This window comes from Somniosus microcephalus, chromosome 4 (assembly GCF_052327205.1).
Source record: "Somniosus microcephalus isolate GS21.2 chromosome 4, FLI_Smic_1.0, whole genome shotgun sequence".
Lineage (NCBI taxonomy): Eukaryota > Metazoa > Chordata > Chondrichthyes > Squaliformes > Somniosidae > Somniosus > Somniosus microcephalus.
This window is the reverse complement of record NC_140990.1, coordinates 42,386,461-42,412,503: the sequence shown is the minus strand read 5'-3', so window position 1 is coordinate 42,412,503 and position 26,043 is coordinate 42,386,461. Positions and strand designations below refer to the sequence as shown.

The 26,043-nt window shown below is 47.1% G+C and overlaps 1 pseudogene; it reads right to left on the bottom strand.

Moving 5' to 3' along the window:
• Nucleotides 1-382: 382 nt before the first annotated feature.
• Nucleotides 383-23,367, bottom strand: LOC147118727 (uncharacterized; annotated as a pseudogene).
• Between the last annotated feature and the right edge of the window lie 2,676 nt (nucleotides 23,368-26,043).

Below are 26,043 nucleotides of genomic sequence, written 5' to 3'. Positions count from 1 at the left end.
ATTCACCGTTGTTCTTCCTGACTCTAAACACAGTTGTAAAGGAGCCTTCTGTTCCGTGCCTAGGAGCTCTGGACCATGGAAGGGAGCGGCTGGGACACATTTCTTACACGCCTCAAGATTAACCCGCACGGAGACTTTGCTGTCAGTGAAGAGAGACGAGAAAGACCAAAGTGCCGTTTGCCCCTCTCAGTGTGGCCCTGAACGACTGTGTCCAGGCTGGAGTTCTGTTCCCGCCGTATGATCCTCCCCCAGATTGTCCTTTCTGAGCTCCAGCCAGGTGATGCTAAACACTCAGGTGGGAAAGAAAAAAATCTACAACAATGTGTTTAAAACAAAGCTGATTTATTTGACAGGTATCCAGAATATTGAACACCAGCCCAGTTATAGGGGTTATTAACATCAGCAGAAAAAAATCCCAACTGTCAGAATGAGCATGGTTCAGTCCTGGATCTGATTAACAGCAGCAATAACAGCATAATCCAAACCCAGCAGTCACATGTGAACTCGCTGGTGTGTCAGAAGGTGGGATTACTGAGTGAATCCCTTCCCACACACGGAGCAGGTGAATGGCCTCTCTCCAGTGTGAACTCGCTGGTGTCTCAGCAGGTGGGATGAACAGGTGAATCCCTTCCCACACACGGAGCAGGTGAACGGCCTCTCCCCAGTGTGAGTACATTGGTGTTTCAGTAGGTTGGATGAATCAATGAATCCCTTCCCACACTCGGAGCAGGTGAATTGCCTCTCCCCAGTATGAACTCGCTGGTGTCTCAGCAGATCCTTTTTGCTTTTAAATCCGTTCTCACAGTCAGAACATGTAAAAGGTCTCTTAACTGTGTGAACAAGTTGGTGTGCCAGTAGGTGGGATGACTGAGTGAATCTCTTCTCACACACAGGGCAGGTGAATGGCCTCTCCCCAGTGTGAATTCGCTGATGTGTCAGCAGGTAGGATAACTGAGTGAATCCCTTCCCACACTCAGAGCAGGTGAACGGCCTCTCCCCAGTGTGAACTCGCTGGTGTATCAGCAGGTGGGATGATCGAGAGAATCCTTTCCCACACTCAGAGCAGGTGAACGGTCTCTCCCCAGTGTGACTATACTGGTGTGTCAGCAGATCATTTCTGCTTTTAAAGCTCTTCTCACAGTCAGAACATTGAAAAGGTCTGTTATTGGTGTGAACAAGTTGGTGAGTAGTGAGGTGGGATGAACAAGTGAATCCCTTCCCACACACGGAGCAGGTGAAAGGTCTCTCCCCAGTGTGAGTGCGCTGGTGGACAGTGAGTTCAGATGATCGCCTGAACCCAGTCCCGCAGTAAGAGCAGCTGAACGGTCTCTCCCCAGTGTGAACACGTTGATGGCATGTCAGTTCCCCAGAACGTTTATAGCACTTCCCACAGTCCGGGCATTTAAAAGGTCTCTCATCAGTGTGAACTCGCCCATGCTTCAGCAGATTGGATGAATTAATAAATCCTTTCCCACACTCGGAGCAGGTGAACACCCTCTCCCCAGTGTGAACTCGCTGGTGTCTCAGCAGATCCTTTTTGCTTTTAAATCTCTTCTCACAGTCAGAACATGCCTCATATCAGTGTGAACTCGCTGGTGTGTCAGTAGGTGGGATGACTGCGTGAATCCCTTTTCACACACAGAGCAGGTGAACGGTTTCTCCCCTGTGTGAACTCGCTGGTGTGTCAGCAGGTGGGATGGCTGAGTGAATCCCTTCCCACACTCGGAGCAGGTAAACGGCCTCTCCCTGGTGTGAACTCGCTGGTGTGTCAGCAGGTGAGATGATCTCCTGAACCTCTTCCCGCAGAGAGAGCAGCTGAACGGTGTGTAACCGGTGTGAATGTGCTGGTGCTCCATCAGTGCCTCAGGGCATTTAAAACACTTTTCGCAGTCGGAGCATTTGAACTCTCTCTCATCAGTGTGAACTTGCTGGTGTCTCAGCAGGGCAGATGACTGAGTGAATCTCTTCTCACACACAGGACAGGTGAACGGCCTCTCCCCGGTGTGACTGCACCTATGAAGTTCCAGAACAAACAGGTAATTGAATGGTGCTTTTTGCTTCCACATTCAGAGGCCGATGATATTCAGGTCCCAATTAATCGAGTTGCTCTGTCAGATCTTGAAGTGATGTTTGGTTTGAGCTTCCCCTCTGCAAATCCTCCCCTTCTAACATCCTGAAAAATGAATTTAAAACAGGAAAAAAGGAGCGTGAGATGAATCTGGTCATTTGCAGGGCTGGCACTAGAAAAACGTGACTATGAAAGCTGCCGAATTATCGTAAACATCCAACTGGCTCACTAATATCCTTCACAAGACTCTGGCCTCTATAGTAGGAGAGGAGAGATAGAAGTGGGCGGGGGCGAAGTAGAGGGCCTCTGTACATCTGCAACTCGACAATAACTTTGACAAAACCTCCCAAACCCGTGACCTCCACCACCGAGAAGGACCAGGGCGGCAGGTGCATGGGAAAACCACCAACCCCAGGTCCCCCTCCCGACCTGGAAATATATCGCTGTTTCTTTATTGTCGCTGGGGCAAAATCCTGGAACTCCTTACCTAACAGCACTGTGGAAGTACCTTCACCACACGGACTGCAGCGGTTCAAGAAGGTGGTGGCTCACCACTACCTTCTCAGGGGCAATTAGGGATGGACAATATATGCTGGACTTCCCAGCGACAGCCACATCCCAAGAATGAAGTAAAAAAATCTGTATATGTAAAATAGATTAAAATCCTCTACCGAAATACTTGTTCCTAAAACAATAGTCTTTTACACTGTAGGGGCAGTGTCTGTTTAACAACCTAATCTCCCCCAGAATCCACCTCCCTTGACAGTCTCACATTGGAAATTGTTGGGTCCTCCTGGGCTCAGAAGTACTGGGGGTTAAACCCAGCAGCTTCTCCTCCATCTCCACTCCAGCTCAAACTGAAGCAACAAAAAGACCTACACAGGTGGCCAGGGACCGACTTCCGCATCCAGCGCTCACCCTGATACAAGCCGGCTCTGGATTGGTCGTCTCTGTTTCCAGGCTCGGTTCTGTGAGAAACGCGAGCAATAAAACAAAAACAAAATACTGCGGATGCTGGAAATCTGAAATAAAAACAGAAAATGCTGGAGATACTCAGCAGGTCAGGCAACATCTGTGAAGAAAGAAACAGAGTTAATGTTTCAGGTCGATGACCTTTCGTCAGAACTGGAAAAAAGAGGAAATGGATCAGATTTTTTAGTAAGTGTAGGGGCTGGGAAAGGGGGGAGGGGATGAAAGAACAAAAGGGAAGGTCTGTGATAGGATAGAAGGCAGGAGAGGTTAAGAGACAAAGGATTGCTGACTAATGGTGGCCGCAGCACCCACAATCCCCCACACCCCAGAAACTGCTCTATCCAACGCGCTGATTTCCCCGCTGAGAGTGCGCATGCTCCCTGGGGCCACGGGCCATTCTGGGAGCCTGGCTCCTGTCCTTTGCCCCGAGTCGGACTCGGTGGAACCGGCTGAAGAAACCGGGAAGTGGTGGCAGATGGGGGAGGCGCTGCACCCTGGGTTTCCTGGTGCCGGGGCCCTGGCCGCAAGACCTGTCCTTTGTCCCGAGTCGGACTCGGTGGAAAATGGTGAAGATTCCCCTCTCTCTTCTCCCCTAAAGGTGCTATCGCTGGCTTTACCCCCCAATACTCTGTCCTTCCTTACAAGCTTAAATATGGTCATATTTATGTTAATATACTACAAGCCAAATGTATGTTGAATGTTTAAATGTCTTAATCCAAATGTACACTCTCGGGAGCCGCAAGCCTACATTTCGTTGTACTGCACTTGTGCACTAACAATGACAATAAAAGTTGATTTGATTTTGATTTGATTCCCTCTGTAATACCTCCCAATTCTGGCGAGGGGCTCTCCCTGACCAGTCATCAATTCTCCTCCATTTACAGACGCTCCTTGACCGTCACCATTTCTCCTCCATTTACAGACGCACCCTAACCAGTAACCATTTCTCCTCCATTTACAGACGCTCCCTGACCAGTCACCATTTCTCCTCCATTTACAGATGCTCCCTAACCAGTCACCATTCCTCCTCCATTTACAGACGCTCCCTGACTCACTTCCTGTCTGTCCCGGAGTTTGGCGCTTTGTTGAGATTCGGGCCGGAGTGAAACCGGATCCCGCGGGTGGGGGCGGATAATGTTCACTGCTCTTATAATCGGGGCTGAGGCCGCACTCGGGGTGTGTGAAGCCCGCGTCCCCCCGGGGTTCATTAACCCGCCTCCCTCTGACCTGCTGCAGCCTCGCCACCCGCGCATGCTCAGCTCACACTGCCCAACAATCAGCCTCTCCAGCGCATGCTCAGCTCACACTGCCCAACACTCAGCCTCTCCCGCGCATGCTCAGCTCAAACTGCTGAATCATCCCTTTGTCATTTAATCTGGTATCATTCTACTAAATCTTTTTTGCACTTTTGCCAGCACCTCTCTATCCATTAATAATAGAGTAGAACAGTTCACAGTAGTCCAAGTGTGTTCTAACAGGGGCTCTGTACAAGTTTAACATAACTGCTGTGCTTTTCAACTCTAATTGTTGCTTGCGATTCCTGCACCATGTGGGAACTTCCGGACACTTCACGTGTCTTGGGGGACCATGTGTGTCGGAAGTGTTTCCAGCTGCTTGAGCTCGAGCTCAGGGTTTCCGAGCTTGAGGGGCAGCTGGAGTCACTGCGGAGCATCAGGGAGGCTGAGAGTTTCCTGGACTGTACGTTCCAGGAGGTGGCCACCCCACAGGCAGAGAGAGTTCAGGATAGTAAATGGGTGGCCATCCAGAAGAGTAGGAAGAGGCAGGAAGTGCAGGAGTCTTCAGGGGGGTCACTCTCAAACCGGTACGCAGCATTGGGGACTGCTGGGAGTGACAACACCTTGAAGGAGTGCAGTCCAGACCATGGCACCAATGGGCAAGGGACGGCACAGGGGGGAACAGCAAAGAGTAGAAATACAGTCATTATAGGAGTCTTGGAGTAATAACGGCACAGAAGGAGGCCATTCAGCCCATCGAGTCCATGCCGGCTCTCTGCAGAGTAATCCAGTCAGTCCCATTCCCCGCTCTATCTCCGTAGCCCTGCAAGTTTATTTCCCCCAAGTGCCTATCCATTCTCCCCTTGAAAACATTGAGTGTCTCCGCTTCCACCACTTCCGTCGGCAGCGAGTTCCAGATCATCACCACTCGCTGTGTAAAAATGTTTTCCCTCACATCCCCCCTGTATCTCTTGCCCAAAAGCTTAAATCTGTGTTCCCTTGTCCTTGTGCCATCAACTAGTGGGAACAGCCTTTCCCCGGCTAGCCTATCCAAACCCGTCATAATCTTGTACACCTCTAGCAAATCACCCCTCAACCTCCTTTGCTCTAATGTAAACAAATCCAGCTTCTCCAACCTGTCCTTGTAGCTAAGATCCCCCATCCCCGGAACCATTCTGGTAAACCTCCTCTGCACCCTCTCAAGGGCCTTCACATCCTTCCTAAAGTGTGACCAGAACTGGAGGCAATACTCCAGTTGTGGCCTAACCAGCACTTTATAAAGGTTCACAACTTCTTCATAGCTAGCATAACTTCTCTACTTTTGTACTCAATACCTCTATTTATGAAGCCCAAGATCCCATATGCTTTGTTAACCACTCTCTCAATATGTCCTGCCACCTTCAGGGACGTATGCACATTAACTCCCAGGTCCCTCTGTCTCTACACACTCTTTAAAACTGTGCCATTAAGTGTATATTGCCTCTCCCTGTTCCTTCTGCCAAAATGCATCACCTCACACTTATTAAATTTCATCTGCCACTTGTCTGCCCATTCTGCTAGCCTTTCTATGTCGTGTTGCAGTCGATTGATATCATCATCACTGTTTTCCACACCCCAAAGTTTGGTGTCATTGAGTATTCTAGCCTTGCCCTGTGCCTCTAAGCATATATTATCTTCTTTGTCTCTAATAGGCCCCACCCCGCCTCTTACTACCCGCTACTGTTTACATGCCAGTAGAAGATTTTTGGGTTCTTTTTATGTTAACTGCCATTCTACTCTCATATTTTCTCTTTGCCAATCTTATTTTCATCTTCACATCCCCTCTCAACTTATTGTATTTGGTCTGGTTCTCTCTTGAAGAATTCACCTGACATGCATCATACACCCTCTTTTTTTGTTTCATCACCTTCTCTATCTCCCTTGTCTTCCAAGGAGCCCTTGCTTTGGTTCCCTTACCCTTCCCTCTTGTTGGAATGTACCTAGCCTGTACTTGGAACATCTCCTCCTTAAAGATCACCCATTGTTCTGTTACAGTTTTTCCTGTCAGTCTTTGGTTCCATTTTACCCTGGCTAGATCCTTTCGCATCCCATTGAAGTTAGCCCTATTCCAGTTTAGAAGTTCCACTCTAGATTGTTCCTTGCTCCTCTCCATTGCTAATCTAAATCTTATGATACGATGATCACTCGTACCCAAGTGTTCTTCCACAGACACTTGGTCGACCTGGCCCACCTCATTCCCCAGCACCAGATCCAGCAATGCCTCCTTCCTAGTTGGGTCAAGAACATATTGGTCAAGGAAATTATCTTGAACACATTTCAGAAATTCCTCCCCCTCCTTTCCCTTTACTCTAGCATTATCCCAATCGATATTTGGGTAATTAAAGTCCCCCAATATCACCACTCTATAGCTCTAGCATATCTCTGCGATTTCCCTGCAGATTTGCTCTGCTACCTCCCTCTCACTATTTGGAGGCCTATAGAATACCCCCAATAGCGTGATCATACCCTTTTTGCTCCTCAACTCTAACCAAATGGATTCTGTCTTTGTTCCCTTTCCAACACTACAATGTCTTCCTGAATCAGCACTGCCACCCACCTCCCTTTCTTCCTTCCTTATCTTTTCTGAACACCCTGTACCCTTGAATATTAAGTGCCCAGTCCTCACCGTTTTCAAGCCACATTTCTGTTATTGCCACAACATCATATTGCCACACAGCTAATTGTGCTTGTAGCTCACCAACCGTATTCTCCACACTTTGTGCATTTACGTACATGCATTCTAAACCCAGTTTGGAATTTTTCATAGCCTTTCTTAGTCTGCTCCTATCTAATATAGTACTACTGCCTCTGGTACTATCTGTCAGTTCACAGAATCACAGAATCCCCACAGTGAAGATAGAGGCCATTTCGGCCCATCGAGCCTGCACCGACACATATCCCACCCTATCCCCGTAAACCCACGTATTTAATCCCCTAACACTAAGGGTCAATTTATCATAGCCAAATCAACCTAACCTGCACATCTTTGGACTGTGGGAGGAAACCAGAGCACCCGGAGAAAACCCATGCAGACACAAGGAGAATGTGCAAACTCCACACAGACAGTCGCCCGAGGCTGGATTTGAACCCGGGTCCCTGGTGCTGTGAGGCAACAGTGCTAACCACTATGCCACCGTGGGAAATTACTGGAATCTATCAGAGACAAAATGATTGAGCACTTGAACAAGTACGAGCTGATCAAAGGAAGTCAACGTGGATTTGTGATGGGTAGGTCATGTCTGACTAACCTGGATGAATTTTTGAGGTCTCTAATAAGGTAGACATGGAGGTGTCTATGGATGTTGTCTATAGATTTCCAGAAGGCATTTAATAAGGTTCAGCACAAGAGATGATTAGCAAAATTAAAAGCATAAAAAATTGAAAATCACCTTGTGACAAGGGTTGGGAGGTAGGAGACAGAGACTGGGATAAAGGGAACGTACTCTGATTGGCAGGATGTGTCATGGGTTGTCCCTGGGGATCTGTACTGGAGCCTCAGCTTTTCACCATATACACCATTGACTGGGATGAACATAGAAGATAGGAGCAGGAGTAGGCCATTCGGCCCCTCGAGCCTGCTCCGCCATTCAATGTGATCATGGCTGATCATCCAAATTCAGTACCTGGTCCCTGCTTTCTCCCCATACCCCTTGATCCCTTTAGCTTTGAGAAATATATCCAACTCCTTCTTGAATATATTTAATGAATTGGCCTCTACTGCCTTCTGTAGTAGAGAATTCCACAGATTCACCACTCTCTGGGTGAAGAAATTCCTCCTCATTTCTGTCCTAAATGGCTTACCCCTTATCCTTAGACTGTGACCCCTGGTTCTGGACTCCCCAACCATCGGGAACATCCTTCCTGTATCTAGTCTGTCCAGTCCTGTCAGAATTTTTTGTTTCAATGAGATCCCCTCTCATTCTTCTAAACTCCAGCGAGTACAAGCCCAATCGATCCAATCTCTCCTCATACGTTATTCCTGCCATCACAGGTATCAGCCTGGTGAATCTTTGCTGAACTCCTTCCATGGCAAGAACATCCTTCCTCAGATAAGGCGACCAAAACTGCACAGAGCTGGGGCTGGAATCTGGGAGAGGGGCCACAGTCAGCACAGAGCTGGGGCTGGAATCTGGGAGAGGGGCCACAGTCAGCACAGAGCTGGGGCTGGAATCTGGGAGAGGGGCCACAGTCAGCACAGAGCTGGGGCTGGAATCTGGGAGAGGGGCCACAGTCAGCACAGAGCTGGGGCTGGAATCTGGGAGAGGGGTCACAGTCAGCGGGCCTGGCAAAGGGCCAGAGTCACAGCAGCTTCACTAAAGAATATTATTTAAAGACAAATTTCCTGCAGTTTCACAGACAGCCTTGGTCACTCTGCAAAAACTAAAATGTTTATTAATGAAATAAGGGAGTCAAAACCATCAGGTGAGTCAGTTTGAAAAGACAGTCCCTGACCAGAGATTGCTGGATGCTGACACTCGGTGCTCTCAAGGATAGAATGTCCCATTCCCCGGGCACAGACATCCAGCACCTCGATGACAGCAAAAATTCACAAAACAATGGCAATATAACTTGGAGCAGAGATGGTTAAGTGGAGATCTGATAAAGATGTTAAAATTACGAGGGTTTTTTAAGAGCAAAGAAGGAGAAACTGTTGTTGCTGGCAGGAGGATCAGAAACGAGAGGACACGGATTTCAGATAATTGGCAAAAGAATCCAGAGGGGGAATGAGGAGACATTCCTTTACACAGCGAGTTGTTATGATCTGGATTGCACTGCCTGAATGGGTAGTAGAAGCAGATTCAATAGTGACTTTCAAAAGGGAATTGGATAGATACTTGAAAGCAGAATTTTGCAGGGCTGTGGGGAATGGGCAGGGCAGTGGGACTAATTGCATAGAGAGCCGGCACCAGCACGATGGGCCGAAAGGCATCCTACTGTGCTCTGTGATTCTGTAACATCAGCTTCTCTCTGCTCACAAGCACTGAGAGAACAGCGAAGAATATTACAATCCAGCCCAGTTATTGGGGGCTCTTAACATTAACAAGCCCCAGTTGCCTGAATTAACATGGTTCAGTCCTGGATGTGATTAAAGGCATCGGAATCAGTCAAATCGACCCCCCGCAGTCACAATGTGGACACTCTGGTGTGTCAGCGGGTGGGATACACCAGGGAATCCCTTTCCACACACTGAGGCTGACTCCAATGATCGGGAGTCACAGGGTTTCCGATACCAGATAATCAAGCTCACAAGAACACAAATTGTCTCTGCAGGCTTTATAAGGGCGCTGCATAACACAGATTGGGTGATAATTCCCTCAATCTGGAGAACAGAAGTACAGTGGATTCACGCCTGATCTTCTCGAGTCTGTTCCAACTGACAACGTGGCCTGTTCTTCTACACAAGCTTGGTTACCGCTCCGGAAATGGGATAGTTTGGAGCTGTCTGTTGACCGCCTCCTGAACTCCTGCTAATTCAGGGAATTTAGTTCATCTGTGACCAGACTATAACCACAAACACGTCTGGTTATCACACCTATACGGTCCGTGAGCTTATTATTAGATTCACACCCAGACATTGTGCCTTTACTTGTCTGCCACTTCATCCCATAACAGGGGTACAGGGGCTCAGCAATGTTTCATTCATCAGAAAAAGACAAAGTACAACAGCGTACTGGTCAGCTTAACAGAATCTCATCATATTTATGGGGCCATAAATATAAGATGATCACTAATAAATCCAGTAGGGAATTCAGGATACATTTCTTTACCCACACCTCCATCCCCCACCAGGACGGCCTTTGGGCGCTCCGCTTCTTCCTTGAACAGAGTCCCCATCCACCACCACCCTCCTTCGCCTGGCTGAACTTGTTCTCACATTGAACAACTTCTCCTTTGACTCCACTCACTTCCTCCAAATTAAAGGTGTTGCTATGGGAACCCGCATGGGCCCTAGCTATGCCTGCCTGTTCATGGGATATGTGGAACATTCTTTGTTCCAGTCCTACTCAGGTCCCCTCACTCACCTCTTTTTCCGGTACATCGATGACTGTATTGGTGCCGTTTCCTGCTCTTGCCCTGAACTGGATAAGTTCATTCACTTTACTTCCAATTTCCACCCTTCCCTCACCTTCACATGGTCCATCTCCGACTCTTCCCTTCCCTTCCTTGACTTCTCCGTCTCCATTTCTGGCATCGGCTTTCGACAAACATCCACTACAAGCCCACCGACTCCCACAGCTACCTGGACTACACTTCCTCCCACCCCACTTCCTGTAAGGACTCTATTCCATTCTCCCAGTTTCTCCATCTCCACCGCGTCTGTTCTGACGATTCCACCTTCCATACCAGTGCTTCCGACATGTCTTCCTTTTTCCTCAACCGAGGATTCCCCTCTACCGTGGTTGACACGGCCCTTGACCGTGTCCGTTCTATTTCCCGCACTTCTGCTCTCACCCCTTCCCCTCCCTCCCAGAACCACGATAGGGTTCCCCTTGTCCTCACCTTCCACCCCACCAGCCTCCACATTCAACGGATCATCCTCCGCCATTTCCGCCACCTCCAACGTGATCCCACCACCAAACACATCTTCCCCTCACCTCCCCTTTCAGCATTCCGTAGGGACCGCTCCCTCCGCGACACCCTGGTCCACTGCTCAATCACCCCCAACAGCCCTTCCCCTTCGCCTGGCACCTTCCTGTGCATAAGAACATAAGCAGTAGGAGCAGGAGTAGGTCATACGGCCCCTCGGGCCTGCTCCGCCATTCAATAGGATCATGGCTGATCCGAATCTAGACTCATGTCCACTTCCCTGCCCTCTCCCCATAACCCCTAATTCCCTTGTCTGCTAGTAAACTGTCTATCTCTGTTTTAAATTTATTTAATGTTGCAGCTTCCACAGCTCTCTGGGATAGCAAATTCCATAGATTTACTACCCTCTGAGTGAAGAAGTTTCTCCTCATCTCAGTTTTGAAAGGGCAGCCCCTTATTCGAAGATTATGCCCCCTAGTTCTAGTCTCACCCATCAGTGGAAACATCCTCACCGCATCCACCCGATCAAGACCCCTCACAATCTTATATGTTTCGATAAGATCGCCTCTCATTCTTCTGAACTCCAATGAGTAGAGGCCCAACCTACTCAACCTTTCCTCATACGTCAACCCCCTCATCTCTGGAATCAACCGAGTGAACCTTCTCTGAACCGCCTCGAGAGCAAGTATATCTTTTCTTAAATATGGAAACCAAAACTGTACGCAGTATTCCAGGTGTGGCCTCACCAGTACCCTATATAACTGCAGCAAGACTTCCCTGCTTTTATACTCCATCCCCCTTGCAATAAAAGCCAAGATTCCATTGGCCTTCCTGATCACCTGCTGTACCTGCATACTAACTTTTTGTGTTTCATGCACCAGGACCCCCAGATCCCTTTGTACTGTAGCACTTTGCAGTTTCTCTCCATTTAGATAATAACTTGCTCTTTGATTTTTTCTGCCAAAGTGCATAACCTCACACTTTCCAACATTATATTCCATCTGCCAAATTTCTGCTCACTCACTTAGCCTGTCTATGTCCTTTTGCAGGTTTTTTATGTCCTCCTCACTCACTGCTTTCCCTCCCATCTTTGTATCGTCGGCAAACTTGGATACGTTGCACTCGGTCCCTTCCTCCAAATCGTTAATATAGATTGTAAAGAGTTGGGGTCCCAGCATTGACCCCTGCGGAACACCACTAGTTACTGATTGCCATCCTGAGAATGAACCATTTATCCCAACTCTTTGTTTTCTGTTAGATAGCCAATCGTCCACCCATGCCAGTATATTACCCCCAATCCCGTGATTTTTTATCTTGATCAGTAATCTTTTGTGTGGAACCTTGTCACCTGCCCTTTTACCTCCTCCCTTCCCACTGTCCAGGGCCCCAAACACCCTTCCAGGTGAAACAGCGATTTACTTGCACTTCTTGCAATTTAATATACTCTATTCGCTGCTCACGATGTGGTCTCCTCTACATTGGGGAGACCAAATGCAGATTGAGTGACCGCTTTGCGGAACACCTCCGTTCAGTCCGTAAGGGTGACCCTGAGCTTCCGGTCGCCTGTCACTTTAATTCACCGCTTCACTCCCACTCTGATCCCTCTGTCCTCGGGCTATTACATTGTTCCAATGAAGCTCAACGTAAGCTCGAGGAACAGCACCTCATCTTTCGATTGGGCACTTTACAGCCTGCCGGACTCAACATCGAGTTCAACAATTTCAGATAATTATCCCTGCCCCCATTTTTCATGCAGTATGATTTTCACCACTCCCACTTGCAACATTTTATCTTTCCTGCCTCTTACAAAAGTACAGGATGTTCTTTCAAGTCCTTCCTCCCCTCCTAACCGCATCCCCCGCACCCCCCCCAACCCCCCCCCCACCACCCCGTCTCGGCACCTGCTTAATATCTGTTACATCTCCAGCTTTTTCCAGTTCTGATGAAGGGCCCCAGACCTGAAACATTAACTCTGTTTCTCTCTCCACAGATGCTGCCTGGCCTGCTGAGTATTTCCAGCATTTTGTGTTGTTATTTCAGATTTCCAGCATCCGCAGTATTTTGCTATTATATTATTATAACAGAGATAATATAGTGGATTCAGAGCTCTCTTCTCCCCAGGTCTGTTCTAACAAGCTGTGACTACACTGGTGATATTTATATTTAACTTGTTTACAACATTATTGACCTGGCCCTGCCCAAACCATAACCACAAGGATATCTGTCATTGTTCTGACTGTGACCACAAGGCTGTGTCACTATCACACACACACACCGTTTCCTTCTTTCACATCTCCATACACAGACCATCTCTTTACACATCCCCTTTCTACACAATTACAGCCGACATGAGCAAGGACGTGAGGCTCATTAAAAGACACACTCATTTCATGACTGCAAAGGTTACACTGGGACAAATCTTCAGTTATTTTTCATTACAGGCACAATGCAGAGTGGTCCAGCAGCACATGGCACCTTAACAGAGTCTCATCGGCCTACAATATAGAGCTGGAGGATTGGGCCCTGATCTGTTTACTTGTTCATCTCTTGTTCAATACATTTGCTGAGTGAATTTACATTTTAAACCAGGTTTGCAGTAATAGTCATGATCGCACCCCAGTGGATGTTCCGGGTCGTTTATTTTTAGTTATCCTGGTGTCTAACACACACACATCAATAAAACAGGGAATTCCTGGAAACACGCTGCAGATCCTTCTTTATCTGGAGATCAAATGTCTGTTGTATAATTGTACCAGCAGTTAACAGGCTCCTGTGAACTCCTCCGTCTGCTATTTTAATGCCAACTTTAACCAACTTATTTTAAATGGGTTTATTTTAAATGAATTAATACCTGCCTTAAAATGTTGGACTCAGGACTGTCCCACAAACTCGTTAAATGTTCATGGAATAATTACCACAGTCGTTCTTAGACTGGAAACTTAAACCTGTTTCACGTTCAGTCAGGAACAGATCGCAGTGTGACACCAATCTCTGATTTGGCAGCACGTTTCCAGCATTCATCGTTGTTCTTCCTGACTCTAAACACAGTTGTAAAGGAGCCTTCTGTTCCGTGTCTAGGAGCTCTGAACCATGGCAGAGAGTGGCTGTGACACGTTTCTCACAGGCCTCGAGATTAACCCACACGGAGACTTTGCTGTCAGTGAAGAGAGACGAGAAAGACCAAAGTGCCATTTTCCCCTCTCAGTGTGGCCCTGAAGGACTGTGTCCAGGCTGAAGTTCTGTTCCCGCCGTACGATCCTCCCCCAGATTGTCCTTTCTGAGCTCCAGCCAGGTGATGCTAAACACTCAGGTGAGAAAGATGGAAATCTACAACAATGTGTTTAAAACAAAGCTGATTTATTTGACATATATCCAGAATATTAAACTCCAGCCCAGTTACAGGAGTTATTAACATCAGCAGAAACAAACCCCAACTGTCAGAATGAACATGGTTCAGTCCTGGATGTGATTAACAGCAGCAATAACAACAGAATCCAACCCCTGCAGTCACTTGTGAACTCGCTGGTGTCTCAACATGCTGGATAAATGAGTGAATCCCTTCCCACACACGGAGCAGGTAAACGCCCTCTTCCTAGAGTGAATTCGCTGGTGTATCAGCAGGCTGGATGACACAGTGAATCCTTTCCCACACACGGAGCAGGAGAACGGCCTCTCCCCAGTGTGAAGTCGATGGTGTATCACCAAATCCTTTTTGTATTTAAAGCTCTTCTCACAATCAGAGCATTGAAAAGCTCGATCACCAGTGTGAACAAGTTGGTGTTCAGTGAGGTGAGATGACCGAGCGAATCCCTTCCCACACACGGAGCAGGTGAATGGTCTCTCTCCAGTGTGAACTCGCTGGTGTGCTAGCAAATCCCTTTTGCTTTTAAAGCTCTTCTCACAGTCAGAGCATTGAAAAGGTCTGTCATCAGAGTGAACAAGTCGGTGTTCAGTGAGGTGGGATGACCGAGTGAATCCCTTCCCACACTCAGAGCAGGTGAATGGCCTCTCCCCGGTGTGAGTGCTTTGATGTGCCTGCAGATCCTTTTTGCATTTAAATCTCTTATCACAGTAAGAACATTTCAAAGGTCTCTTATTGGTGTGAACAAGTTTGTGTTTAGTGAGGTTGGATGACTCAGAGAATCCCTTCCCACAATCAGGGCAGGTGAACGGCCTCTCCCCAGTGTGAACTCGCTGGTGTGCCACTAGGTGGAATGAACGAGTGAATCTCTTCCCACAGACGGAGCAGGTGAACGGCCTCTTCCTGGTGTGAGTGCGTTGGTGTACAGTGAGTTCAGATGATCGCCTGAACCCAGTCCCGCACTGAGAGCATCTGAATGGTCTCTTGTCAGTGTGAACACACTGATGACACGACAGGTCCTTGGATCTTTTATAACACTTCCCGCAGTCCGAGCATTTAAAAGATCTCTTGTTAGTGTGAACTCGCTGATGACACGTCAGGTCCTTGGATCTTTTATAACACTTCCCGCAGTCCGAGCATTTAAAAGAGCTCTTGTTACTGTGAACTCGCTGGTGACACATCAGGTCCTTGGATCTTTTATAACACTTCCCACAGTCCGAGCATTTAAAAGCGCTCTTGTTAGTGTGAACTTGCTGATGACACGTCAGGTCCTTGGATCTTTTATAACACTTCCCGCAGTCCGAACGTTTAAAAGAGCTCTTGTTAGTGTGAACTCGCTGATGACACGTCAGGTCCTTGGATCTTTTATAACACTTCCCACAGTCCGAGCATTTAAAGGAGCTCTTGTTAGTGTGAACTCGCTGATGACACGTCAGGTCCTTGGATCTTTTAAAGCACTTCCCGCAGTCCGAGCATTTAAAAGATCTCTTATTAGTGTGAACACACTGATGACATGCCAGGTCCTGGGATCTTTTATAACACTTCCCACAGTCCGAGCATTTAAATGATCTCGCGTTAGTGTGAACTCGCTGATGACACGCCAGGTCCTGGGATCTTTTATAACACTTCCCGCAGTCCGAGCATTTAAATGATCTCACGTTAGTGTGAACTCGCTGATGACACGCCAGGTCCTGGGATCTTTTATAACACTTCCCGCAGTCCGAGCATTTAAAAGAGCTCTTGTTAGTGTGAACACACTGATGACACGTCAGGCCCTTGGATCTTTTATAACACTTCCCACAGTCCGAGCATTTAAAGGAGCTCTTGTTAGTGTGAATTCGCTGATGACACGTCAGGTCCTTGGATCTTTTAAAGCACTTCCCGCAGTCCGAGCATTTAAAAGATCTCTTATTAGTGTGAACTCGCTGATGACACGCCAGGTCCTGGGATCTTTTATAACACTTCCCGCAGTCCGAGCATTTAAATGATCTCGCATTAGTGTGAACTCGCTGATGACACGTCAGGTCCTCAGAACTTTTATAACACTTCCCACAGTCCGAGCATTTAAAAGATCTCTCGTCAGTGTGAACACACAGATGACACGTCAGGTCCTCAGAACTTTTATAACACTTCCCACAGTCCGAGCATTTAAAAGATCTCTCGTCAGTGTGAACACATTGATGAGACGTCAGGTCCTCAGAACTTTTATAACACTTCCCACAATCCGAGCATTTAAAAGATCTCTCGTCAGTGTGAACACACCGATGGCACATCAGGTCCTCAGAACTTTTATAACACATCCCACAGTCCGAGCATTTAAAAGATCTCTCGTCAGTGTAAACACACTGATGGCACGTCAGGTCCTCAGAACTTTTATAACACATCCCACAGTCCGAGCATTTAAAAGATCTCTCGTCAGTGTGAGCACATTGATGGCACATCAGGTCCTCGGAACTTTTATAACACTTCCCACAGTCCGAGCATTGAAAAGGTCTCTCATCAGTGTGAACACATTGATGACACGTCAGGTCCTCGTAACTTTTATAACACGTCCCACAGTTGGAGCATTTAAAATATCTCTCGTCAGTGTGAACACATTGATGGCACATCAGGTCCGCAGAACTTTTATAACACGTCCCACAGTCCGAGCATTTAAAAGATCTCTCGTCAGTGTGAACACACTGATGGCACGTCAGGTCCTCAGAACTTTTATAGCACTTCCCACAGTCTGAGCATTTAAAAGATCTTTCGTCAGTGTGAACACACTGATGGCACATCAGGTCCTCGGAACTTTTATAACACTTCCCACAGTCCGAGCATTTAAAAGATCTCTCGTCAGTGTGAACACACTGATGGCACGTCAGGTCCTCAGAACTTTTATAACACTTCCCACAGTCCGAGCATTTAAAAGATCTCTCGTCAGTGTGAACACACTGATGGCACATCAGGTCCTCGGAACTTTTATAACACTTCCCACAGTCCGAGCATTTAAAAGATCTCTCATCAGTGTGAACACACTGATGACACGTCAGGTCCTCAGAACTTTTATAACACTTCCCACAGTCCGAACATTTAAAAGATCTCTCGTCAGTGTGAACACATTGATGGCACGTCAGGTCCTCAGAACTTTTATAGCACTTCCCACAATCCGAGCATTTAAAAGATCTCTCGTCAGTGTGAACACATTGATGGCACGTCAGGTCCTCAGAACTTTTATAGCACTTCCCACAATCCGAGCATTTAAAAGATCTTTCGTCAGTGTGAACACACTGATGGCACATCAGGTCCTCGGAACTTTTATAACACTTCCCACAGTCCGAGCATTTAAAAGATCTCTCGTCAGTGTGAACACACTGATGGCACGTCAGGTCCTCAGAACTTTTATAACACTTCCCACAGTCCGAGCATTTAAAAGATCTCTCGTCAGTGTGAACACACTGATGGCACATCAGGTCCTCGGAACTTTTATAACACTTCCCACAGTCCGAGCATTTAAAAGATCTCTCATCAGTGTGAACACACTGATGACACGTCAGGTCCTCAGAACTTTTATAACACTTCCCACAGTCCGAACATTTAAAAGATCTCTCGTCAGTGTGAACACATTGATGGCACGTCAGGTCCTCAGAACTTTTATAGCACTTCCCACAATCCGAGCATTTAAAAGATCTCTCGTCAGTGTGAACACATTGATGGCACGTCAGGTCCTCAGAACTTTTATAGCACTTCCCACAATCCGAGCATTTAAAAGATCTCTCGTCAGTGTGAACACATTGATGGCACGTCAGGTCCTCAGAACTTTTATAACACTTCCCACAGTCCGAGCATTGAAAAGATCTCTCGTCAGTGTGAACACACTGATGACACGTCAGGTCCTCAGAACTTTTATAACACCTCCCACAGTCCGAGCATTTAAAAGATCTCTCATCAGTGTGAACACGTTGATGGCACGTCAGGTCCTCGGAACGTTTATAACACTTCCCACAGTCCGAGCATTTAAAAGATCTCTCGTCAGTGTGAACACCCTGATGGCACGTCAGGTCCTCAGAACTTTTATAACACTTCTCACAGTCCGAGCATTGAAAAGATCTCTCGTCAGTGTGAACACATTCATGACACGTCAGGTCCTCAGAACTTTTATAACACTTCCCACAGTCCGAGCATTGAAAAGATCTCTCGTCAGTGTGAACACCCTGATGGCACATCAGGTCCTCGGAACTTTTATAACACGTCCCACAGTCCGAGCATTTAAAAGATCTCTCGTCAGTGTGAACACACTGATGGCACGTCAGGTCCTCAGAACTTTTATAGCACTTCCCACAGTCCGAGCATTTAAAAGATCTTTCGTCAGTGTGAACACACTGATGGCACATCAGGTCCTCGGAACTTTTATAACACTTCCCACAGTCCGAGCATTTAAAAGATCTCTCGGCAGTGTGAACACGCTGATGGCACATCAGGTCCTCAGAACTTTTATAACACTTCCCACAGTCCGAGCATTTAAAAGATCTCTCGTCAGTGTGAACACACTGATGGCACATCAGGTCCTCGGAACTTTTATAACACCTCCCACAGTCCGAGCATTTAAAAGATCTCTCATCAGTGTGAACACCCTGATGGCACATCAGGTCCTCAGAACTTTTATAACACTTCCCACAGTCCGAGCATTTAAAAGATCTCTCATCAGTGTGAACACACTGATGACACGTCAGGTCCTCAGAACTTTTATAACACTTCCCACAGTCCGAACATTTAAAAGATCTCTCGTCAGTGTGAACTCGCTGATGACACGTCAGGTCCTCGGAACTTTTATAACACGTCCCACAGTCCGAGCATTTAAAAGATCTCTCGTCAGTGTGAACACATTGATGGCACATCAGGTCCTCAGAACTTTTATAACACTTCCCACAGTCTGAGCATTTAAAAGATCTCTCGCCAGTGTGAACACATTGATGGCACGTCAGGTCCTCAGAACTTTTATAACACTTCCCACAGTCCGAGCATTTAAAAGATCTCTCGTCAGTGTGAACACACTGATGACACCTCAGGTCCTCGGAACTTTTATAACACTTCCCACAGTCCGAGCATTTAAAAGATCTCTCGTCAGTGTGAACACATTGATGGCACGTCAGGTCCTCAGAACTTTTATAGCACTTCCCACAATCCGAGCATTTAAAAGATCTCTCGTCAGTGTGAACACATTGATGGCACGTCAGGTCCTCAGAACTTTTATAGCACTTCCCACAATCCGAGCATTTAAAAGATCTCTCGTCAGTGTGAACACATTGATGGCACGTCAGGTCCTCAGAACTTTTATAACACTTCCCACAGTCCGAGCATTGAAAAGATCTCTCGTCAGTGTGAACACACTGATGACACGTCAGGTCCTCAGAACTTTTATAACACCTCCCACAGTCCGAGCATTTAAAAGATCTCTCATCAGTGTGAACACGTTGATGGCACGTCAGGTCCTCGGAACGTTTATAACACTTCCCACAGTCCGAGCATTTAAAAGATCTCTCGTCAGTGTGAACACCCTGATGGCACGTCAGGTCCTCAGAACTTTTATAACACTTCCCGCAGTCCGAGCATTGAAAAGATCTCTCGTCAGTGTGAACACATTGATGGCACATCAGGTCCTCAGAACTTTTATAACACTTCCCACAGTCCGAGTATTGAAAAGATCTCTCGTCAGTGTGAACACATTGATGGCACGTCAGGTCCTCAGAACTTTTATAACACTTCCCACAGTCCGAGCATTGAAAAGGTCTCTCGTCAGTGTGAACACACTGATGACACGTCAGGTCCTCGGAACTTTTATAACACGTCCCACAGTCCGAGCATTTAAAAGATCTCTCATCAGTGTAAACACACTGATGACACGTCAGGTCCTCGGAACTTTTATAACACGTCCCACAGTCCGAGCATTTAAAAGATCTCTCATCAGTGTGAACACATTCATGACACATCAGGTCCTCGGAACTTTTATAACACTTCCCACAGTCCGAGCATTTAAAAGATCTCTCGTCAGTGTGAACACACCGATGACACGTCAGGTCCTCAGAACTTTTATAACACATGCCACAGTCCGAGCATTTAAAAGATCTCTCGTCAGTGTGAACACACTGATGGCACGTCAGGTCCTCAGAACTTTTATAACACGTCCCACAGTCCGAGCATTGAAAAGGTCTCTCGTCAGTGTGAACACATTCATGACACGACAGATCCTCAGAACTTTTATAACACGTCCCACAGTCCGAGCATTTAAAAGATCTCTCGTCAGTGTGAACACGCTGACGACACGTCAGGTCCTTGGAACTTTTATAACACTTCCCACAGTCCGAGCATTTAAAAGATCTCTTGTCAGTGTGAACACACTGATGGCACATCAGGTCCTCAGAACTTTTATAGCACTTCCCGCAGTCCGAGCATTTAAAAGATCTCTCGTCAGTGTGAACACGCTGATGACACGTCAGGTCCTTGGAACTTTTATAACACTTCCCACAGTCCGAGCATTTAAAAGATCTCTCATCAGTGTGAACACACTGATGACACGTCAGGTCCTCAGAACTTTTATAACACGTCCCACAGTCCGAGCATTGAAAAGGTCTCTCATCAGTGTGAACACATTCGTGACACGTCAGATCCTCAGAACTTTTATAACACTTCCCACAGTCCGAGCATTTAAAAGATCTCTCGTCAGTGTGAACACATTGATGACACCTCAGGTCCTCGTAACTTTTATAACACTTCCCACAGTCCGAGCATTTAAAAGATCTCTCGTCAGTGTGAACACATTGATGGGATGTCAGGTCCTTAGAACGTTTATAACACTTCCCACAGTCCGAGCATTTAAATGATCTCTCGTCAGTGTGAACACACTGATGGCACGTCAGGTCCTCGGAACTTTTATAGCACTTCCCACAGTCCGAGCATTTAAAAGATCTCTCGTCAGTGTGAACACGCTGATGACACGTCAGGTCCTCAGAACTTTTATAGCACTTCCCACAGTCCGAGCATTTAAAAGATCTCTTGTCATTGTGAACACCCCGATGACACGTCAGATCCTCAGAACTTTTATAACACTTCCCACAATCCGAGCATTGAAAAGATCTCTCGTCAGTGTGAACACATTCATGACACGACAGATCCTCACAACTTTTATAACACGTCCCACAGTCCGAGCATTTAAAAGATCTCTCGTCAGTGTGAACACATTCATGACACGTCAGATCCTCAGAACTTTTATAACACTTCCCACAGTCCGAGCATTTAAAAGATCTCTCGTCAGTGTGAACACACTGATGACACGTCAGGTCCTCGGAACTTTTATAACACTTCCCACAGTCCGAGCATTTAAAAGATCTCTCGTCAGTGTGAACACACGGATGACACATCAGGACCTCGGAACTTATATAACACATCCCACAGTCCGAGCATTTAAAAGATCTCTCATCAGTGTGAACACGTTGATGGCACATCAGGTCCTCAGAACTTTTATAACACTTCCCACAGTCCGAGCATTTAAAAGATCTCTCGTCAGTGTGAACACATTCATGACCCGTCAGATCCTCAGAACTTTTATAACACTTCCCACAGTCCGAGCATTTAAAAGATCTCTCGTCAGTGTGAACACACTGATGACACGTCAGGTCCTCGGAACTTTTATAGCTCTTCCCGCAGTCCGAGCATTTAAAAGATCTCTCGTCAGTGTGAACACACGGATGACACATCAGGACCTCGGAACTTTTATAACACTTCCCACAGTCCGAGCATTTAAAAGATCTCTCGTCAGTGTGAACACACGGATGACACATCAGGACCTCGGAACTTATATAACACTTCCCACAGTCCGAGCATTTAAAAGATCTCTCATCAGTGTGAACACATTGATGACACCTCAGGTCCTCAGAACTTTTATAACACTTCCCACAGTCCGAGCATTTAAAAGATCTTTCGTCAGTGTGAACACATTGATGGGATGTCAGGTCCTCAGAACTTTTATAACACTTCCCACAGTCCGAGCATTTAAAAGATCTTTCGTCAGTGTGAACACATTGATGACACCTCAGGTCCTCAGAACTTATATAACACTTCCCACAGTCCGAGCATTTAAAAGATCTCTCGTCAGTGTGAACACATTGATGACACCTCAGGTCCTCAGAACTTTTATAACACTTCCCACAGTCCGAGCATTTAAAAGATCTCTCGTCAGTGTGAACACATTGATGACACGTCAGGTCCTCGGAACTTTTATAACAATTCCCACAGTCCGAGCATTTAAAAGATCTCTCGTCAGTGTGAACACATTGATGACACGTCAGGTCCTCGGAACTTTTATAACAATTCCCACAGTCCGAGCATTTAAAAGATCTCTCGTCAGTGTGAACACATTGATGACACGTCAGGTCCTCGGAACTTTTATAACAATTCCCACAGTCCGAGCATTTAAAAGATCTTTTGTCAGTGTGAACACACTGATGGCACATCAGGTCCTCATTACTTTTATAGCACTTCCCGCAGTCTGGGCATTTCAAAGGTCTCTTGTCAGTGTGAACACACTGATGGCACATCAGGTCCTCATTACTTTTATAGCACTTCCCGCAGTCCGAGCATTTAAAAGATCTCTCGTCAGTGTGAACACACTGATGACACATCAGGTCCTCGTTACTTTTATAGCACTTCCCACAGTCTGGGCATTTCAAAGGTCTCTTGTCAGCGTGAAGTCGCTGGTGTCTCAACAGGTGAGATGATGTCCTGAACCACTTCCTGCAGTGAGAACAGCTGAACGGTGTGTAACCAGTGTGAATATACTGGTGCTCTGTCAGTGCCTCAGGGCGTTTAAAGCTTTTCTTGCAGTCGGAGCATTTAAACTTTCTCTTTTCAGTGTGAACTCGGTGGTGTCTCAGCAGGGCAGATGACTGAGTGAATCCCTTCCCACACACGGAGCAGGTGAATGGTCTCTCCCCGGTGTGACTGCGCCGATGAATTTCCAGCTCAAACGAATAATTGAATCTCTTCCCACAGTCCCCACATTTCCACGGTTTCTCTCCGGTGTGACTGCGCTTGTGTCTCGACAGGTCAGATTCTTGGCTGAATCCTCGTCCACACACAGAACATATGTACGTTTCCTCCCCACCGTGAACGGTGCTTTTTGCTTCCATGTTCAAAGGCCGATGATATTCAGGTGCCAATGTAAGAGTGACTCTGTCAGATCTTGATGTGGTGTTTGGTTTGAGTTTCCCATCTACAAATCTTCCCCTTCTTGGTACCCTGTAACATGGATTTAATACAGCAAAAAGGGAGTGTGAGAGCGAGACCCCACAAAAAAGCAGGTTGTGAAATTGAGCTTAATGAATCTGGTCATTAGTGGGGCCGGTATTAGAACAAAGTGACCGTGAAAGCTGCTGGATTGTTGTAAAAACACAAGTGGTTCACTAATGTCCTTCAGGCAAGGGAACCGACCACCCCATCTGTCCCATGACTGCCTAGAAGGGAAAAGGCAGAAGGCGCATGGGAACACCATCACCTCCAAGTTCTGCTCCAAGTCACACACCATCCTGACTTGGACATATATCACCATTCCTTCATCGTCGCTGGGTCAAAATCCTGGAACTCTAATGGCACGGTGGGAGCCCTTCACCACACGGACTGCAGCGGTTCAAGTAGGCGGCTCACCACCACCTTCTCAACGGGCGCCCACATCGCAAAAATTAATTAAAAAAACTTGTATACGTAAACTGGATTAAAAGCCTCTACACAAATACTTGTTACTAAAACAATACTTTTTTACATTGTAGGGACAGTGTCTATTTAACAACCTAATCTCCCGCAGAATCCACCTCCCTTGACAGTCTCACATTGGAAATTGTTGGGTCCTCCTGGGCTCAGAAGTACTGGGGGTTAAACCCAGCAGCTTCTCCTCCATCTCCACTCCAGCTCAAACTGAAGCAACAAAAAGACCTACACAGGCGGCCAGGGACCTACCTTCCGTCAGCCTGCAATAAAACTCTTCCCAACAGCCACTGACTAATGGCGGCCGCAGCACCCACAATTCCCCGCGCCCCAGAAACCGCTCTATCCAAGGTGCTGATTTCCCCGCTGTGAGTGCGCATGCTCCCCGGGGCCGCGGGCCATTCTGGGAGCCTGGCTCCTGTCCTTTGTCCTGAGTCGGACTCGGTGGAACCAGCTGAAGAAACTGGGAAGTGGCGGCTCAGATGGGGGAGGCGCTGCACCCTGGGTTTCCTGGTGCCGGGGCCCTGGCCACACGTCCACCGGGCCTGGCCGCTCTGATTCTGATTGAGTTTTTTGATGAGGTAACAGAGAGGGTTGATGAGGGCAATGTGGTTAACGTGGTGTACCTGGATTTCCAAAAGACGTTCGACAAGTGCCACATAATAGGCTTGCCAGCAAAGTTGAAGCCCATGGAATAAAAGGGACAGTGGCAGCATGGATACGACATTGGCTAAGTGACAGAAAACAGAGAGTAGTGGTGAACAGTTGTTTTTCAGACTGGAGGAAGGTACACAGTGGTGTTCCCCAGGGGTCGGTACTAGGATCACTGCTTTACTTGATATATATTAATGACTTAGACTTGGGTGTACAGGGCACAGTTTCAAAATTTGTAGATGACACAAAACTTGGAAGTATAGTGAACAGTGAGGAGGATAGTGATAGACTTCAAGAGGACATAGACAGGCTGGTGGAATGGGCGGACATGTGGCAGATGAAATTTAACGCAGAAAAGTGCGAAGTGGTACATTTTGGTAGGAAGAACGAGGAGAGGCAATATAAACTAAAGGGTACAATCCTAAAGTGGGTGCATGAACAGAGAGACCTGGGGGTATGTGTGCACAAATCGTTGAAGCTGGCAGGGCAGGTTGAGAAAGCGGTTAAAAAAGCATACCGGATCCTGGGCTTCATAAATAGAGGCAGAGTCCAAAAGCAAGGAAGTTATGATGAACCTTTATAAAACACTGGTTCGGCCTCAACTGGAGTATTGTGTCCAATTCTGGGCACCGCACTTTATGAAGGATGTGAAGGCCTTAGAGATGGTGCAGAAAAGATTTACAAGAATGATTCCAGGGATAAGGGATGAGGGACTTCAGTTACGTGGATAGACTGGAGAAGCTGGGGTGGTTCTCCTTAGAGCAGAGAAGGTTGAGAGGAGATTTGATGGAGGAGTTCAAAATAATGAGGGGTCTAGACAGAGTAGATAGAGAGAAACTGTTCCCATTGGCGGAAGGGTCGAGAACCAGAGGACACAGATTTAAGGTGATTGGCAGAAGAACCAAAGGCGACATGGGGGAAAACTTTTTTATGCAGCGAGTGGTTAGGATCTGGAATGCACTGCCTGAAAGGGTGGTGGAGGCAGATTGAATGATGGCTTTCAAAAGGGAATTGGATAAGTACCTGAAGTAAAGAAATTTGCAGGGTTACGGGGAAAGGGCGGGGAGTGGGACTCGCTGAAGTGGTCTTGCAGAGAGCCGGCACGGGCTCGATGGGCTGAATGGCCTCCTTCTGTGCTGTAACCATTCTATGATTCTATAAAATATTAGAAAGTTTGTTCCACAGAAGCACGAGGTTTATCTGCTTTTATTCATGAATTTAAAAAGTCTGTATTAAAACCTGAGCCAGTGTGTTGTGAGACAAAGAGCCTTGTGTCCAATAAGGGGAATAAAGGCCCACAGCCTCCCCTGGCCCCGGGCCCTGAACAAGGGACTGGAGAAACTCGCTGCCCTGCGGATCAGACAATCAGCCGGCGCTAGTCCCGCCCCTCGGACTCCCCGATTGGTTGAAGGACCCGCCGCCGGCTCGCTCCTCCAGCCTCGCCCCACTCG